Source organism: Tinamus guttatus, unplaced genomic scaffold (genome assembly GCF_059628265.1).
Source record: "Tinamus guttatus ecotype Peru unplaced genomic scaffold, ASM5962826v1 Tinamus_guttatus_pri_ptg000260l, whole genome shotgun sequence".
Classification (NCBI taxonomy): domain Eukaryota; kingdom Metazoa; phylum Chordata; class Aves; order Tinamiformes; family Tinamidae; genus Tinamus; species Tinamus guttatus.
In genome coordinates, this window is record NW_028288794.1 from 1467662 (window position 1) to 1486479 (window position 18818).

An 18818-nucleotide genomic window follows, 5' to 3' on the forward strand; every position below is an offset into this window, starting at 1 on the left:
ATCCAGTGTCTAAAACTATTACCTTTTGTAGCTTGGGCATATTTTTCTTTTTCTAATCTGCCAGCCAAAACCTTCCCCTTCATAGGAAAACACCTAGAATATTATCCTTGCTTTTAAGAAAAACAGAAGCTAAGCCAATATTTTAAATGGCAGATTCAAAATGGTCAAATACCTTCAAGATACTCTACATAGATTCTTTAGAAATAGTACTAAAAGTAATAAAAAATTACTCCTTAAAAATACTGTCAATTAAAAAGGAATATAGAAATGGATTGCGCAACAACTATTAGTTTTTCACGTATTAGCACTTAAGCAGTGCACTGCTACTGTACTTATTACAGAAAATATTATTAAGGAGTAATATGATGTTTTTAAGATACATTATTTTCTCAAACTTCTATATAAACAACCTCCACAGGCCTCTCAGGTACAGAAAAAGCAGGTGGTTAAAACTTGCACAAGTTTTCATATTTCAGAGTCAGATTTCAAAAAGGTTTATTTGCCTTTAAAAATTAAGGGTTTTAGAGATACTGTGCTGCAAGAAAGCCGCTGAGAACCTCAAACTACAGATGACAGATTAGTTTAAAAAAAGAAGAAGAAAAAAATATAAAATAAAATCACACAACAGCAAGAATTTACAAGTAACCAGATTATCTCCGCCTTCTGCAGGGAAGTCATGTTAATGCTAAGTTCAAAGACCGTGGCCATTGGTAAAGCAGGAGCCCCCTCCAGGATCCCTTAAGTCCTCAGCTACCCCCTGCTCAGCTATTGGGCTACCCCCTGGTATCAGGGCCTCAGCAGTAGCAATGCCAAGTTTGGATGGAGAAAAGAGCAAAGCTTGCACTAATTGCATCTGATATCTCTGCTAACAATATTCCTAGACACAAACAAATTAGAACAAGCTGTTCTCTGATCGTAGAAGCTAGGCAGCTTTCCGAATAGAATTTGGATCTGTTTCTCCCAACGTTTTACAAATAAGTAATACCCAAAGCTGCTAGAAGAAATAGAGTTGCAAAAGAGCCTGTTTGGAGCTTGCGCTGAGGCCAAAAGGCAGGTGACTGCACCGGGCTGTAGGTCGGCTGCTGCTGAAGCGGGGTGTCCCATCGAGGCCTCTGTTTAGAGTGGCTGAAGCAGTTTGGACTCCGAAGCACTAGGCAGTGAGGACCAAAATAGGACATTGCTCATCACCGAGGAAGACACACCTAGGCAAAGAATGTTTCTCTTCCTTCTTACTGGGAGTTTTCCTCAGCTTTCTCCAGAAATCAAAGCTTGGAAAGGCAAGCTTGCAAGTAAAATCAAAGTGATTAGCAGACAAATTACAAAGAACTTGGACTGATGTAGATTAGGGAAGCTTGGGGTTGCTTTAAGGGGCAGGGAGAAGACCAGGAGCTTGGAAAGTAAGTTCAGAGGAGCCCAGCCAAACCCTGGGGGCCAAGTCTGGGCAGGGGGTGTCAGCCTGAGTGCTAACCTGTGGCACGGGAAGTCAGTATATAAACTACCCCACAAAACAAAGGGACAAGAAAAAGCAAGCACATCCATCTCCTTTTCCCTTTAATCTTCACTTCCATTAACTCCTCACTGGTAATGGTTGAGGAAGGAACTGCTGCTGGGCAGTAGCAAGGGCTGGAAGGAACCAAGGAGATTTGGTTGACTGGGCTATCTGCAGGTGACAGCTCCTCTGGGTACAAGGATGGCAGGGTTTGAAGCTGAAATTGTCACCTTGGAATCACTTTTTAACCACTGATTATAGCATCTGTCTGGTCTTCTATGCTCTATTCAGTAAAGGAAGCTGAACAAAAGGAAGGAAAGTGGCAGCCTTCCAGGCTGCAACATAAGCAACCGCAACCTCCCCTGGCTGCAGAAACAATACGGAGGCTTCCAAGCCTCTTCGGACAGACAGACAGCTGTAAATGCCTGTGGGCTCCAGCAGAAGTGTAGTGTTTTGATGTGTTTGCTAAATTTAGATCTGTGTCAGACAAGCCAAGAGAGAGGGTACTGAGGAAAGGGAGGGAATCCACCCGACTTCCCTCCCATCTCCTTTAGTAACTGCGCATCCCTGCCACCCCAGCCCTCTCTATCCCCACATGTCCTTAGGTTATAAGGATTACCCGGGTCAGACTGCCTTCCCCCCACCTTCCTTCTAAAACTAATTCTTCCAAAACGGTCAACCTGCCCCTCCTTCACTAACCACACACAGTTTGCATACTCAGCCAAATTTAGCTTTGGAAGAACTGAAAACTTAGATTTTTGTTTTTTTCCCCTCCTAGAACCCAGCCTTTCAAACATACTGTTCCTTTTAAACATATTTTCCTAAAGAACGAAGCACAGATTATCTCAAATCCTGTTTTCAAAAGAGCTGCAGTGTTTACAAATGGGCTTCATTGATTTGCAATGACTCATAGGCTTGTAAGTTATCCTTGAAAGTAACATGAGGAGCCTTGGAATATGGTGACAGCTTCAGAAATCTTGCCCCGAGTTAGACCAAACCTTCATTAAAATTATTGTCCCAAGATGTGACACAACAAAAAGAAAGAAAAACACCACGAGACTGCATGGAGTGCTCTATCAAGCCAAATGAACATTGTAGCATGACCATTTCTTCTTCAGTTAGAAATAACTGAACTAACACCTAGCTGCCATCCTTTCTCCTCTGAAACATTAAAGTCTAGAGAAAAAGATGCTGACACGTCAGTGCCTAAAATTGGGTGCAGACCTGAAACGCCCATCCCATGCAGCCCTTCCCCGCGCTCCGTAGGCGAGCGCTGCCGCTTACAACCACGCAGCAGCACGAACGGAGTTGTGTGGGCGAGCATTAGTCACTGGAAACCGTGACTTGAAAAGTTTTAGTAACCTCAGCATTTGTAAAAGCATTCACTAGCTCGAGCCAAACTTAAGACACACATTCTGACTGCAAGAAAATCTACATGAAAAGGTTGAGACTTGTTCTTGTAGTATTTTTTCATGTGTGCAGAGTGAAAACATCAGGTCAAAACCGGTCTTTGGCCTAACTGTCTCAGGCTCCCCCCAGCAATGCCCCGCGGCAGGCACTAGAGCTGCAGTGGGACACACGCAGAACAGGCAGCCAGGGAAGTGCTGGCTGGAAGTGCTGGACTCGGAGTGGGAAGGAGGGAAGAGCAGCCAGAAGCAGCACCAAAAAAAGCTGGGAACCACAGCCCTAAAACATAGTCCACTCGTCAGGATGCTGCCCCCTCTTATTATGAGAGGAATGGCCAGGAACTTCCTAACTGAAGGGTTAGGCTAACACAGACCAGCTCTTCTCAAACCAGCAGCAAGGCACAAGAATCACCTTTTTCTTAACAAGATAAATCTAATAATGCAGTGACAGATGTGTTTTCCATAGCAAGAAGTATGCTCACAGCACAGGTAGAGCATTTTGCTTACAGTAGATCTGCCACAGCTAGAGAAGTATTTGCTTTTCAAAGACAAGCTGACTGAAGGCAAGCAGCTAGTGTTTTGCTATCGGCATTAACATCAAGCAGAGATAAGGTGTCAGGAAAACTACACGAAACACTTATTTTTCACAGCAATTAAAAGGAAAAAGGAGAAAAAGTGTTGCTCATTAAAGAAGAAAATATGAACCAACAATGAAGGTGATAGGTGTGGGTCAGCAAGATTAGTTAAGAGTTTTGCTTTTCAGGAACAAGAACTAATTCTCCAAATTTAAATATTCAGTGTGGAAACCTAACAAAAATTTCTTTGAAGTGGCTGCAAGCAATGATAAATCTTCAGACCAGTTAACTGCATAAATTCTATTAAGAAAAAACAGAGATGGAAGATTCATTGGTTTCACAAATACCTAGTTCTCCAGATCTACATTTTAAATCATTAAGCTAATGAAAGATGTATTTGTGTCTTTGTAAGCAGTTATTTTGTGTTCTGCTTATCAAAAATTATGTTGAGACATATTAAATATATTACTCATAGAACAAACTCTTTCCACTGTACAAATAAAGTAGCTTTAAAGTAAAAGGAATATTTCTTCCTTCCCCAACTTCCTATATTTTACAATAAGAATCAGTACTTTTGTTCACTACAATAGCATAATCATAACAAGACGTGATCAACTTCCTTTTTCCTCGAAGCCACAAGTGCAGTGCCCAATGAAACGTGGGGATGGATTTCAGTCTTGTCAGCCTAATTTCTTTTAGGCTTTACATGAATTTACACATGTCAGGGACAGTTAAAAAGCTTTATCTGGCTTCTCTCACAAGGAGCTCAGGCACTTTTGTCTGAATCCAGGGACACACAGATGGCAAATATCTTGCTCACTCTGCTATAAGGTATTTGCTATGTATTTAACAGTATTTGCTATGCCATTAGACACCTACCTAGGTCAAGCAGAGCACATGTCTTAGCTTTTCGCATCACTTTCGGACATGAAAGGGGAGAGTTTTTGTTAGTGTTTTATTTTTAGAAGCACCAGAGTGATGGGAGTCTATCAAACATCAACACACAATAGTTCCCAGAGGTAAAACATACCTGCTGAAAGGATAGTCAGAGCACAAGTCCACGCTTTTAGACACAGTCCATGCTTAGATGGATATAACTATCAAGTGCAACCTAGCCTGGTATTGACCTGAATGATAACCTGGTTGGTTATCATCCTTTCCTTCTCTAGAGAGAAGATGTGCTGCATACAGCCTAGAGAAGTTCTTTTTTTTTTTTCCTCTCTACTGACAAATTATTTTCAAATTCCCTATTGAGATTATGTCCTTTGCAGAAAATGAAAACATTTGAATTTGTTGGTTAGTCAAACAAAAGCACATTCCTATTAACCTTCTAGAATTTCACTGTATTCATTACATGCTCGCAAACACATCATAGTAAGTGGCACTGAAGAGGCAGAAACAGAAAAGCTTGGGTATTTAAAAGTAATCTTCACATACACAAGCACAAGAATTTTAGAGACAGCTCAGTTAAGTTCTTGCCTACAAAAAAGAGCTTTTCACATTTAGGAGATCTTCTCTAGAGGCAGAACATCATTGAACCCAAGGCAGCACTTGACCCTATCCTACCCAAGCTCATTTTACCAGACTTGAGAAGTGCATTAGAGTCACCATCACACACACATGCTGAGCAGGTCCCACAAAATTGTTCTAGAAACTTCCTTACACATGAAGTTGGAAGGAAAAAGAAAAAAAAAAAAGATTACTTGAAAGTGGAAGACAATGTGGTAGACCAAAAGTATACCAAATGTATACCAAAGAACAAGCAGCAAATGAACAGCCACAGGAGAGTCCTCACACACATCCATACTGCACTGCCAACTCCATACATCTCAGTATATATACACAAGGCATGTTGCCTTTCTTTAAGGGTTCAAGAGGCCTGCCACAAAAGCACTGAAAAAGTATATCACTTACTTCACAAAAACTTTTTTAATGTGATATTGAGCATTTTTAATGGAAATTAATTTTCCCATTAAGTTTCTCATTATTTTTAATAGTCAGCATCATACCTTTAATTCTTAGCCTGAAGGACAGCAGTACGTTGTTCTTTATACACATAAGTATAACTTAACAACCTAAATCATATTCATGACATTAATCTCTTCTTTGTCTTGTAGATCAGAAATGTGCTTAAGTGGTTTATAAAAAGGTCTATTAATGTGCAAACGCTGAACCTTTCTCTTTAAGTTTATCACAGATTGTACTTCTGGATTTCAGTAAATGATCCCCCCCAGGGCACTTTTTAATAGAAATAATGAAAAATACTAATATATGCACTACTACACAATAGAATTGCCAAATTGGCAAGGTTTAAATCTCCACAGTTTTCCTAGATAAGCATGCTATGTAGCTTTGAAACCAGCTAGGACTAAGGAGAACGTGTGGGTGTTGAAAGGGTGATAGATGAGCAAGGTTGGAAGGGAACATTCAATGCACCAGAGCATCACACTGGGATACTTGGGACTAGCAAAGCTGTGATTCCAGTCCCCGCTCCAGTGAGCTTCCACATCGCTGAAACAAATGCTTATGCAGAGCTTAACATTTCACATTCACAGTTTGTTCAGCTCGGCAAAGAAAACACCTCACTGAGGCGCATCCAGTGTGTGCCCCCACCAGCCCCTTACGCACCCAGATTTTGACAACGATGATGCTGAAACACTACGTCCCGTTTGTCACCTGCTCTGTGCTCAGCCTCCAGCAGCCAGGAAATGCCTATGGAGCGTCCTCCTAAGCACTGTAAGAGCACGCAGACACCTGCTAAGAGCAGATCCCCTTCCTTCGGAGGTAACAACTTTGCTCCGTGGGTTTTGCTAAAGTAGCTAGATTTCTAAACGCTGGGCCAAAAACATGGAAGTCTCACTGCACCTTCACATTTTTTTTTCTCCATTTAAAGTTTGCAGACAAGGTTTCTAGAACTTGGCATATAGATACATAATGTGTCAAATATGGCACCATTTAAACTGGATATTCAAAAGTCTCTGAACAGGTGCAGAACAAGTGACTCGCACCGGATATACATGCAGACATCTTCCAAGTCCGTCCCTGTCAGCACCAAGCATTTGCAAAGCCAGTGTTGCCTCCCTTTAAAAGCCCAGCTCTCTGCGGCCAAGGGCAGCCCCCTGTTCACAGAGCAAAGGCTCCTGGTGTGTACACACTTGCATGACACCCTTGGAGCGTGTAGCCATAGAGAACCTTCACCATGGAGAGGCATTACTACACGTAATAACAAGATATAACAGCATAGATATAAGATATAATAAGGAATAACACAGTCAGAACTGTCAGCATAAAACTGCACCTCATGTTCAACTGCTACACCAACTTGCATGCTACTCTTCACCGCTTTCAAATGCATACATTGACATCCCCAATTTCATGAAGCCTATACAGCTACTCAGGCTCTTTTCAGGACAAGCACAAACAAATAATACCACTAGTTTCTAAAGCAAATTAGATTACTTGATACTTTAGATATACACATACAGCTTCACAAACACTTTGCAAATATTGCTTTCCTGAAATATTTTCACTATGCTATCAAAGAATCAACCATACAAAACCAATAACCGAGCATCTCTTTCTGTTGGTATTTTTTATTTCACAGTAGTTAACTTGCATAAGAAATAACTTGGAGTATTGAAAAAGCATAAGCTTATGATAAATCACAATGTTAAACAGTCTTGCTGGTACTACAGCTTTAAATGCTCCTCAACACAAGAAATTTGTTGCTGCAGCAACATACAGCTGTTTCTTTGATAACGAATAGTCATTATGGCACACCACATGTGTAGCTAAAGTTCTTTATATTTTTCCATAACCCATTTTATTTTAATGGAAAACTTATGCAAGACTCAGCCAAAGCTCATTCTTTTGTGAATGCAGGAATATATATGCTTGCGCCTATATGTGCACTCCAAACAGGATCACTTGTTTGCATGCATTGCTGAACTTTGCTGCTCTGCCTTGACGAAACAACTTAAGAGGCGTGGCATAAAATACTCTAAATCACTCTTTAGAAGCTGTACTTCTCAGGTAAGTGAAGAATAACTTCTGTTCAGCAACCCTGGTGTAAACCAGAATCAAGGACAGTTAGGGTTGGAAGACACCTGCCTGCTCGAGCACTGTCACCAGGTGGCCCAGGACCACTAGGCTCAGAAATTCAGTACACAGATTGCATAGGGCAGCATAAGCATCAACAGGAAAGCTGCTAAAAGACATGGCCATTTCCCCCTTCTTGAATTCAAGCTTACATGGATATTTAAGAACAAAATTAATTGCTATTATTGTAATGTTAGGCATGTCCTTTTAATCACATAAGCCTATGTCAGCCTATAAGCCTATGGCAGCAGGGCCACCAGGCAAACGTCCTGCCAAGAAGCCTTAAACCATAATGTCCCAGGATCACAGAGTAAACATTCAATGCAGAACTGACCAGCTCAGCCCTGAGAGCTATTTCTATGGCAATAAATCTGCAAAAAGGAATAAATTCATCCAGGAAAATAAAAATTTCTTCACAAGGAAGAAGATAAATTAATATGGAGAAAAGGAACTACCAGAGAAACCCTACGTACCCTATACAGGTGAGATTTCAAGATAAGGAGTCAAAAAAAGAAATAATAATAAAAATATCAACTCCATATCTCCTGTTTTCAATATTTCCTCAAAAAGGCACTTAGTTGCTGAAATGAGATGCACATAAAGCCACAATGCTAATACACAAGCCATCAGAGTCCAATGAAGTAAAAATCTCAAAGAAACAACTCAATATGGCCTTCAAGAAGGCCACCAAATTCCAGATTAACTCAAGTTTAGCAATTTGGAAACACACTACGCAGCAGTGGCCTGGGAGAGCAAACCGGCCTCCACCAGCCCTGCACATGGCTGTGGAGCGCCCCAGGCTGTTGTCCCTTGTGCATTCACGTGGCGGAAACGCTCTGAGCGCCCGCCGTGCCCTCAGGACTGCCACTGCCTTGCGCTGTTTTTCCACTGTAGACACTGTAAAAATTGCCATGCAAGCCTTGCAGCTTGAGAAATCTAATTGGGCAAACCCTACTGGTCCAGTCCACTAGTCTGGGCAGAACATTCAGTTTCAGTTCCTGGCACAGGGTGCAAGCAAGGCAGCTGGGCACGTTTTCTACAGCCATGGAACTGGATCCATCGGACTTTGTATCAGTGCCTTAATAGCTAAAGGAACTGCACTTTAAAGAAGGTGGCTTCATCAAAGTCCTAAAACCGTTTCCCAGCATACCAACAACACTGTCTAGTTACTGGGTTTTGTACTGCCAGCAATAAAAGGTTGAATGCTCAAATAAAGCAAAGTTCCTTGTTTGACTCAAGTACAAGCTATGTGATTAAAGAATAAATAGCAAAGCACAAGCTATTCTTAACAGAATTACAGCACTTTCCATAACTCTATGGCAGAAACAAAGAAACAGTGAGACATAGAAAAGACCTATACAATTATAAGAAATCCATTTCCTTACCTCCAAAAAATATTCCGCATCCAACAGAAAGTGTCTGCAGCAGTTCTTTAGCACCTGATATGCAACTGTAAAATATTTTTAGGCACTCATTTTCCTGAATTCAGTGCTCAAGCAAGGAACAAACAAATTAGAAGCAAAGTTTGACTGAAGTCCTGAGAATGCTTTTTCTCCCTGAAACCAGGGCAACATTAACTTCTCACAGCACAGGCCAAGAGCTGATTAACTAGAAACTTGTTGAAACTAGGTTTTGCGCTGTCCAGGGATCATTTGCTTCTGCCACAAAAAACAAGTGTGCAAAAGAAATTAAAATGACAAATGAGACAACATATGCTTTAATTCAAATTTATTCTCTAGAAAGATATAGGCTGAAAACAAACCCAGTTCTAGTAAGGAGTTATTGGACCTGTTTAATACATCCAACTACTCTTACTAGGATTTTGGCAGCAAACACCCCCGAGCACTTTCAACAGGCAATTAGCTCCTTTCTTCTACACAAGTGCTCAGTTTTTATCGTTATTTAAAATAGCAGGAATGAAGTAACTAAAATTATACAGATCACAATCATACCTTAAAGGGAGAGCCAATTAGCGTTTGTCCTTACACATTATTCCAAAAGGCACTGCAATAAGCCAATTTATTTTAATAACACTGCAAAAGAGTTTACAGGATAGAAACACCTTGAACCATTTAACTACTTGACTTTCAGTGATGCTAAAAGCCTAGTGTTGAACTAAAAGCTGCATAATCCAATAACACCTGTAAATAATGCAAGAAGCAGTTTTTTTTTTTTTTTTTTTTTTTTTTTTAAAAAAAAAAGGACAGGGTAATTGCCCATAAAGAGGAAGGTAATTAAAAACATGGCAGAACCTTCACCACTTGCAATTTTCAGAAGTGTAATGTCCCTCTCAAAAGCAGAGACCAAGCTGGGAGTTGCTCCAAACGGCACGAGGGCCCCAGCGATAGAGGTGGCAGCGGCAGCGAGGCGCAGCCCAGCTGGCACCTGGCACGGGGCAGAGCTGGGCACAGCCCGCGCGGGCTCCCTGCTGCCACTGCCAGTCTTGGGAAGCCAAAAACCCAGGGATGGCACCAGTCCAGGGGTTCTGGACAGGGAAGCAGAGATGAGCAGTGGCAGCAGAAGGGAGGTATGGTGACAATTTGGCATAAATAGCAAAGGGAAGAAATGCTGGTTTAGATGAGGAGATCACAGTCAGCAATAGGGAGCACGGTCAGAGTTTTACCTGTACACAGGAAAGTGCTACATCCTCTAAATACAATATCCAGCAGAACCTGTTGATTATCAATATGCTTCCCTTTTGAATCAAAAAAAGGGATAGCGAAAAATCCCAACCAGCTACACACCTTGCAATCAAAACTACAATTAAAACTTTGATATCTGAGTAGTGATCTGAGTAAAACGTTTTTCAACCAGTTATATCAGCTAGAGTTTTGAGCTTTTGTCACTAACCAATATCAGATTTTGGTAACCACAATAATGAACCTTGCCTTAAAGATTTCTGTGCAAATACTCCATGTAATTTAACTTGACAGTGCCCCAGCCTTCCCTCACCCACAGTAAGTGACCACCACCAAAACGGCATGCTTGTTTGAAAGTCCAAAGACTCCAGTGCTTTTAGAAGGAGAAGGAAGAGGGAGAGGATTTTGCACATAAGCACGGCTTCAGCTTTAAATTCCAGAATTCCAAATACTATAAGCCTTCTGAAAAGCAGCAAAAGCTACACAGGAATTTCAATCTAAGTATCTTAAGTTTGCTCCAAGTGTATCTACCTCTACGAGCTGCTTCCATGTTTTGCTAGAAATGAGTCCTATTAAGCAACATTTCCCTCCAGTGCGCCTGGCTCTGTCCCAGTAAGGGGAGCAGGGGAGCTCCTTCAGGCAAGAAGGTGCAGAAAGAAAACAAACAAGCCAAAAAAAAGAAACACACACACACACCAACATATCCCAGCACATACAGAGAAGGGTAGATGTTGCCTGAAGGGAAGAATTCATCCCCTCCAGTTTGGTCCCATGCTATAAAGCTCTTTCATAAGTGAAAGCTCATTATTACCTGAACAGATGCAGAAGAACACTACCATCATCAAGCTATTGTCTGAACACAAAATGATATCACACAAGAAAGTTTTATGCCAAGAATTACCAAAACAATACGAAACTGCAGAAATATCTTGGTTCTCTTGACACTCATATAATTCAGGAATAATCTCAAAGCATGCCTAAGATATGAAACAACAGTACTTCCTAAGGAGCTTAACAAATCCCTAAATGAAAATACTATTTTCAGTATAGAGACAAAATAAATAATACATAAATAATTTAAAAAAAAGAATTGCCAACAGCAAAGAGTTTCTGAAGGAAGTTGACAAATGCTGCAAGAGGGCAGGGAGCAGCTATTAATTCTTTTTTGGTGCTTAAAAAAACATCAACTCTATGCTCTAAAAAAGTGGAATGAAATCATTTATATATATATTTTTAAGTAAAAAATAACATGCAGAGAAAAGATTTGGTCCGATAATTCAACAGCCTGGTTATAAATACCTACTAAAAAGTCAATCCTACAGTCTCCCAGGCCTCAACCCAACTCTCAGGCCTTCTTTCACCTGGATTACCCAAGACCTGCTCTGTGGCCAAAGACTGAAGAGCATTCTGTGCCCTAGGATATCCCGAATCTTTTTCTCCCTTTTCAAGTTAAGAAAAATGAGATCAAGAAAAATAACGCTGAACGACCCACAAATGTGAACTGAAACCACTTCAAGAAGCAAGCCCCATGTGAGTAAGAATGCTCTATTAGCACGTAAGTGCATGGCACCACTAACATGCGGTTATCAGAGTGCGAGTATCACCCTCGGGCACGCTCTGCAGCACCTGCCTTGGGAAGAACGGCTGAACTCACAACAACGAGCTGCCCAAGGAGGAGGTGACTCACCTGCTCGAGAGGATGATTTAAAAAAAGAGAGAGGAGGAAGATTTGAGTGCTCAAAATGTTACAAAAATTGCTAAGTTAGGATATCAAGAGACACAATGGAGGTCAGTGGGGAAATGAAAACTAGCTATATATTTTTGAGAAGTAATGATATGGCAGTATTTTCAGGGGTGTTTTGAATGTAAATATTGAGAGATCAGGTTGGAGAAAGGAAAAACATAAGAAAAGAAAAAGAGATGTTAAATATGTTAAGGTCTCAAACAGCAACCACTTCAAAGGAACAAAAAAAGGTGATTTTTGGTCAGTGATACCACAAGTGAGAACTATCTGTTCCTCAGCAGCATGGTAACTGAAACATGGTAACAGAGTCAACAGCTTGGATATACTTGAGGGCAGACTTCGTGTCAAGGGTACTCAAACAGGGGAAAGGACACAAGCAGGTTTTCTCTCCACCTCTCTCCCTGCAAGGAACTCTAAACTTAGCTTTATTTATTTATTTTTTTTTGACATATTAGAAACACTTGAATAAAGATTTGGACTTGAATCTTTCATTCCACAAGCTTGGGAGGGGGGGGAGAATTCCTTCAACTGGGAGGGGAGGAGGGGGAAGCATGCATGATCCTGTACTGTAAAGTAGTTAACTGCAACAATTAGATCAGTTTTACCCTCCTGCATTCAAATTCCTTGCCAAGGAAGAGAGCAGGCACTTGTTCTCATGTAGAATAAATCATTTATTTGTCAGTACGGGTGATCTTCTGTCCCTATTGCTTTCTACTTTCTCATGTACTAGAACAAAAAGAAACACATTAGTTGTGCACTAGTGTTACAAAAACGATTTTTTTCTCATTTACAAACTCTAATATAAACAGCTTAATTTAAATACGCTTCACACAGTTTTCAACTAATTTGAACCTTTCTAACAGTATTTTGACTAAAAGGCTGGAAGCAACATAACTACATCTCCCAATAGGAAGCCAGTTTCCAAGTACTTTCCCGTAGCTCCCTGATCCTACCATGCCCTATACCAACAAAAAGACCATTTAACACACAGAACAATGAACCATTTATTATTTTAGCTCCACTAAACATGGGATGTGTAAAGGCATGCAGCATTAGCCCCAAATCTTTCTCCTTTAGGGTAAGTTGATTAGTATCCCACCTTATTTAAAAAATAATAAAATAAAAAATACTGCTCCAATGGATATTAGGAAATTAGCCTGTATAAAGTACATCCTATTTTTTTCCACATAAGGAAGATCAATCCCACTTCCCAATAGAAGCAAGATCCAAAGATAATTGCCCTTGCTCCCCATCCCGATTTTACCAGCGGATCACAGGACATTGCCCCTCCTAAGTATCAAGCACATATTCTGCATATCAAGTTACTTAAAGATAATTTTCAGTCTTATCCTCTTTGCTGAACATTTGGGCAAGCCATACAAATTCAATTTTTGATGTTTCTGATAATTCATTCCAAGATGTTTAATTATACTGTTTCCTTCAGTTCTCTTGAATAGGTTAACAACCTTCAGGTACTGAGATAAAGACCTTGATATAATAGAATTGTTACCTAATCAGCAAGAGCATATAATTTCCCTGATCCGTGAAGGGATAAGTGACTAATTTCTATAGATATTATTTTCTTTGCTTCTCTGCTTCATTCCCCTGTCTGACACACAAAATCAGTTTGTTCTTTTTCCTTAAGAAAAAGAACTCCAAGTCTTACTATGCAAGTCCGTCCATCTCACACTATTTCCCTTGTTCATTGTCAAAATTTTCATTAGTTCTCAACTGGTTTTCATCTAGCCCAATCCAATTGCATGTTTTCCCTTTTTCCTAAAGTCATGGTGGCAGCTAAAACCAGACTAAACAGGGATACATTTAGCACCTTGTCTGAGCAGTCCCTTCAGTTTGATTTATCATTTACATGTTTTATAGCTAGTCTGTTTTCAAGAGCTGATGCAAGACATTCATTTTTCAATTACAACATTGAGAAGCACAAATATCCAAGGCAAGAGCTACTGCAAACAGCGGAATATAAATAATTATGGCCTGAGTCTTACTCCCGTACAATGAATTAAGAACAGATGGAAGAGACAATGAATAAACAGGATAGAGATACACAAAACACAACTCTCCCACTTAGACTCAGAAGAAGACGACCCATTTTCACTGGGACCTTTCCTCAGCTTGTGCTTTCCAGAAAGACTTGCTACCATCTACTAAGCCTGCAAATGCCTTACTATATCCTGCTTACAGGATACAGCAATAGGATATTACTATCCTGTTAGATATTAGATATATTAGTATACATATTGTATACTAAAAGTACTATACAGTACTGTATACTTTTAATATACAGTATCTGTATACTAAGGATACTGTAGGTGTCCTTCACAGTATGCTTTACTTGATACTGCCAGCCACACGTATGACAATTTATTTCGACTCTGTGCAAGTTCTAGGAACTATTCTGAAGTGCTCAGGACAGATTTACTTGCATTACTGCCTTATTGTTTGCAGCCCTTTGGAAAACACATCACAAACCTAAAGACAACTGAATTGCTTTAGCCTGGAGACATCCTAAAAAATTGTCTGCACATAATCTACAGGGATTCTTGGCTTCCAAAAAAATAACGTGTCTTTCACTTGTTACCATTGCCAGAGGTGACCTACTAGAGCTATCTTCCAGTCAATTTTTTAAAAAAATACTTAGCATGTATTAGCATTAATGCACATAGCATTAAGGCATAATCGTAATTTACAATTTCACCTTGAATTATTTAAAAATGAAAATAATTTGAAGGAACTTCTGGATTATACTTTTAGGGGTTGTAGCCTTTTCAATGATTCAGCTAATGCAAGAGGATGACAATATCTAGCTCTGCCCAAGACTCCCTAAGAAGGCTTACTTGCTCCATCTTCATATTCTCAATTGTTTTACAAGGATGAAGAAGCTTTCTCCCATTCTTCCATATTAAATGATTTTAGCCTATATCATTATTTCATTCAAACAAGTTTCGTTAACTAGTTTTGAGTTCATCCAATAGAAAAAGACACATGATGGCTTCCTTAACCAAGGTGTTGGTATTTTTTATGTTGCTACACTATTATTATAAGAATCATCATTTAGCAGTTTTCATTTCCCAAATACCTTTTTCGCCTCTCCTCTTTGGGAGGAATAGCCCCACGCATGAGTAGATGCTCGGGGCACACCTGCTGGAAGGCAGCTTTGCAGGGAAGGCTGTGGCGCACGAGTCCATCACGGGTCAGAAACACACCCACGGGGCCAAGGCAGCCAGTGGTACCTTGGGCCTGAGCAGGCCGAGCTCTGCGAGCCGGTCAAGGGAGATGCTAGACCTGCCCATCCACTCGGCCTTGGGGGTCTCACCTGGGCCACCCATGGCCTGCGCTGGGCTCCCCACTGCGGAGAAATGGGAAGCAACCAGAGAGTCCAGCAAAGAATAATGAAGGGCTACTGGAGTAATTAAGGGAAATTCCTCCAGGGAAAGCAGAACAAGGGAAAAGGCTCTTCTCTTTCTTACTCTCCCACTGCCCAATAGTGACTGAAGCAGCCAAGACAGCTGCTGCCAGCAAACTGTTATCCCCAACCTCATCCACACTGCCTGGTCAGAGAACTACAGCCAGGATGGCACAAGCTACAGCTGCAGAGCACCTCTCAGCCAAAGGACTCAGATGTTCAGCAGAAACTTAGGGCAATTCCCCAGGTACATTCAAAGCACAGACATCACAGAAATCATACAGAGAAATTCTTACACTGGAATTATCAGAGAAAGGCCTGAAAGGCCCTTTGAGCTCTGTTCTCATACAGAAGCCAACCATTTGCAAGGCTGCATCAGCAGCAGCTCTTATGCTGTTAATACTTGGTAAAACAGCATCTGTAACATTAAGCAACATCAACTCATTTAACCTAATTGATATTATAGTATCACTAAGATATTTGCATGTACAATACAAAAAAGGAAAAAGAAAAATAACCCATGTAAAAGATTCAGCAATCATCAATAGGCAGTACTAGGCACAGGTTATAACACATGGGAGGCAAAGCAGAGAGAGGACAAATGCAGCTATGAGAACACAGTCTAATCCTAGGGAGCGCTTCTACTATATACTAAATGCTCCACTTTTGTTCAGGGTTCAAGAGATTGAAGACACCTCTTTGTAATCATAGCTTAATAGAGGCCATGCAGATTTTAGAAGGTGAGAAGCATTTTAGGCAAGATATAAAACCCGTTCTTGACATCATTTCAGTGCAATATGTTCCAATTCATTTAAACACTGCTCTTCAAAAGCTCCTGCAAGATACCCATGCTTGCTCTTCATGGACAGGTACACCCATCTAATGTAAATATGCTTAAATGGTAACAGGAAAAACGAAACATAGAACACAAAAAAAGTCCAAACCGATAGCTGATTATTGGAACAGTCTCCACAGCCTTGATCCCCATTTAGGATAAATTACTCCCCTTTCCAACTTGGATTGCACCTATTCTCCTCCTTCAATTAATACATACATCCCTTGTTTTATGCTTATTGCACCTCCCAGAGATTAATATTTCATTCTTTCTTCCCTACATTACTTGATATCTTCCTTCTTTTGCAGAGCCCAGAAAATAATGCTTATATAAATTTCAGCCCAACATTTACACAAAGAAAACACCTATTATGAACACATTGCTAAAATATTTCTGTCTCAAGACCCTGGTATCTATGTACTTTGTATTATAATGGGCTTTACTTACATATTCATAAACTAATGGCCAAAGATAATTTCATTTTTTTCTTGATGAAAATTTTTTTATTAAAAAAATTAGATCCATCACACAACCATAACAGTTTCATGACAAGCCCTTTTTTTTTTTTTTTTAAATAGGATTTCTGTTTCAGTTTGCAAGCCATTCACAGGAGAGGCAATACTACCTTGATCCTCAAAGCCCTTTTTACATGTAAAAGTATATTTCCAGTTTCAGACTTGCAGGTGAGTCACTGTCACAGAGAAAGACTAAGCTTGTGCTTCTCAGCAAGCGCTACATTTTATAATAGGTTCACTATTCAAAATGTTTGAAAATCTAAACTGATTGAAACCAAGCCCTGCTCCTCCACACCGCCCAAAGTCAGGCACAAGGTATTCACACAATCAGAGGTAGGCAGCTGGAAACACTGATCTCAGGGCAAATTCTTATTTCTGGTACTTATCAAGAACACAAGAAAGATGAGAACTCAAGTCTCTCTCTGTAAACCTCTGATCTGCTTGTCTGAAAATGACTTAAGGAAGATTTACATAACCCTGTTCTTTACTCCTGTCCAAATAGCAATTTTTATTTAAACACTAATTATTCATTTGGGAACAGTTTTAAAGAGAGCTCTTTGTATCTAGTGATATAATTTTGGTTGCATTTGTGATTTACAATAAACTTCTTAAGCAAGGCCAGATTACAAATGACAAGGTGCCTAAATTGATGTGGCCTAACACAGAGTAAGCTGAGCACCACAGTCCCTGAAATCCTAATTGGTGATGATTTAATCTCTGCACAAATGTATATAAAAATAGAATCAAACTAATAAAAGTTTTTCATCTCTGGAAAATAAAATTCCAAGACTAAACAAAAATGGATTAACAGCTCCCAAACATACAATACTCCATCCCAAATAACTGATAACTTGTGAACACAAGGAGTGCCACACACCAACATATAAAAACATTTGGAGTAACTGACAGTAATATGAAAAAATGTTCCTCGCAAATAAATTATCTACAAGAAAATCTCTATCTTATGATAAATTAGATAATTTGGCTACTTTAGCTGCTGTTGCTACTGAAACTCAGTGTGAATAAAATGAATGTCAACAGTTATTCAGTAACATTTGCAGTTGTTTATGAAAAATGCCTTCATTATTACAGCTAGAGAATATTGTTCATTGACACTCACCCAGATGCAAAGGATTGGCAGGGTCCAGAGATTAGCCCCTGCCATCTGCACATGAATATGTATTGAGTATTCATTCAATTAGTAAAAAAAGTTACATTGATTACAGCAAAAGCATATAGAGAACCATTTAAAAAAAACACTAATGGACTGAGTTTATCCTGCAGAATTCTAATATCTGTCAGAACAGAACTTGCCAATATGAAAGCCAACCATTAGTAGGGCTTTGAACTGTCAGATTCATTAAGCTCTGACTAAAATCTGAAGTGTGACCTGGCGGTTTTGTCCAAAAACCAGAACCGACGTCATTCAAAGCAAGGAGTAATTCCCTGTGTTGGGATTGTGACAGTACTTGGTGAACACTGCTCCCAGTCACATGGTTCTCAAGGCTTCCCTTACCCAGAGGTTCACATTGGGTTTCTGGGTCTTACCCATTAGATTTCTATGGCAAATTCTCTGTTGGATTCTAAAAGCTGTGTCCTCATTGATGTTCTAGAGCACTTCTGCCTGTCACTATCTCATAGACCCACGCTTGGAAACTCCGCTGATTACATCTCTGCTGCCTCCCTGTAAAGGCCTAAACACACCATTATAGAGACCTGCAAGCTCAGTCTGGATTTCCTGGCCATTTTGATATTTCAGTTTATGTTGGAATTCCCTGGAGCACTTGGCATCCTACTCCAGCAGCTCTAAACTTCTGTGAATCAAGGTGCCTTGGGCAAAGTCAAAATGAAGATATTTCTCCCCTACAGGCCATCTCCTGCATTTTATCTGGAAGTAGAATTTAAGTGATTTAAAATAGCATTTCCTATTTGTGATTTTTTTGTTGTTGTTACGACAGCATCATAACAGGAATAGATAGACAAGAAACATAAAAAGTAGGAAAGCAACTAGGCAGCTAAGCAGAATAATTAAGTAATGAAGCCTCAAGAAAGGTACTGTGTACCTGTCAGGTACACAGTAAATAAGACATTTCAAT

The 18818-nt window shown here is 40.0% G+C and overlaps 1 protein-coding gene across 1 annotated transcript in view; it reads right to left on the reverse strand.

The window, feature by feature from the left end:
• The window catches only part of GULP1 (GULP PTB domain containing engulfment adaptor 1), a 104666-nt gene that overhangs the window by 53393 nt on the left and 32455 nt on the right, over nt 1-18818 (reverse strand). Inside the window, exon 3 of the mRNA XM_088526986.1 lies at nt 12557-12677. The gene's annotated coding sequence lies outside the window, so the exon portion shown is untranslated. The remainder of the gene's footprint in view (nt 1-12556; nt 12678-18818) is intronic.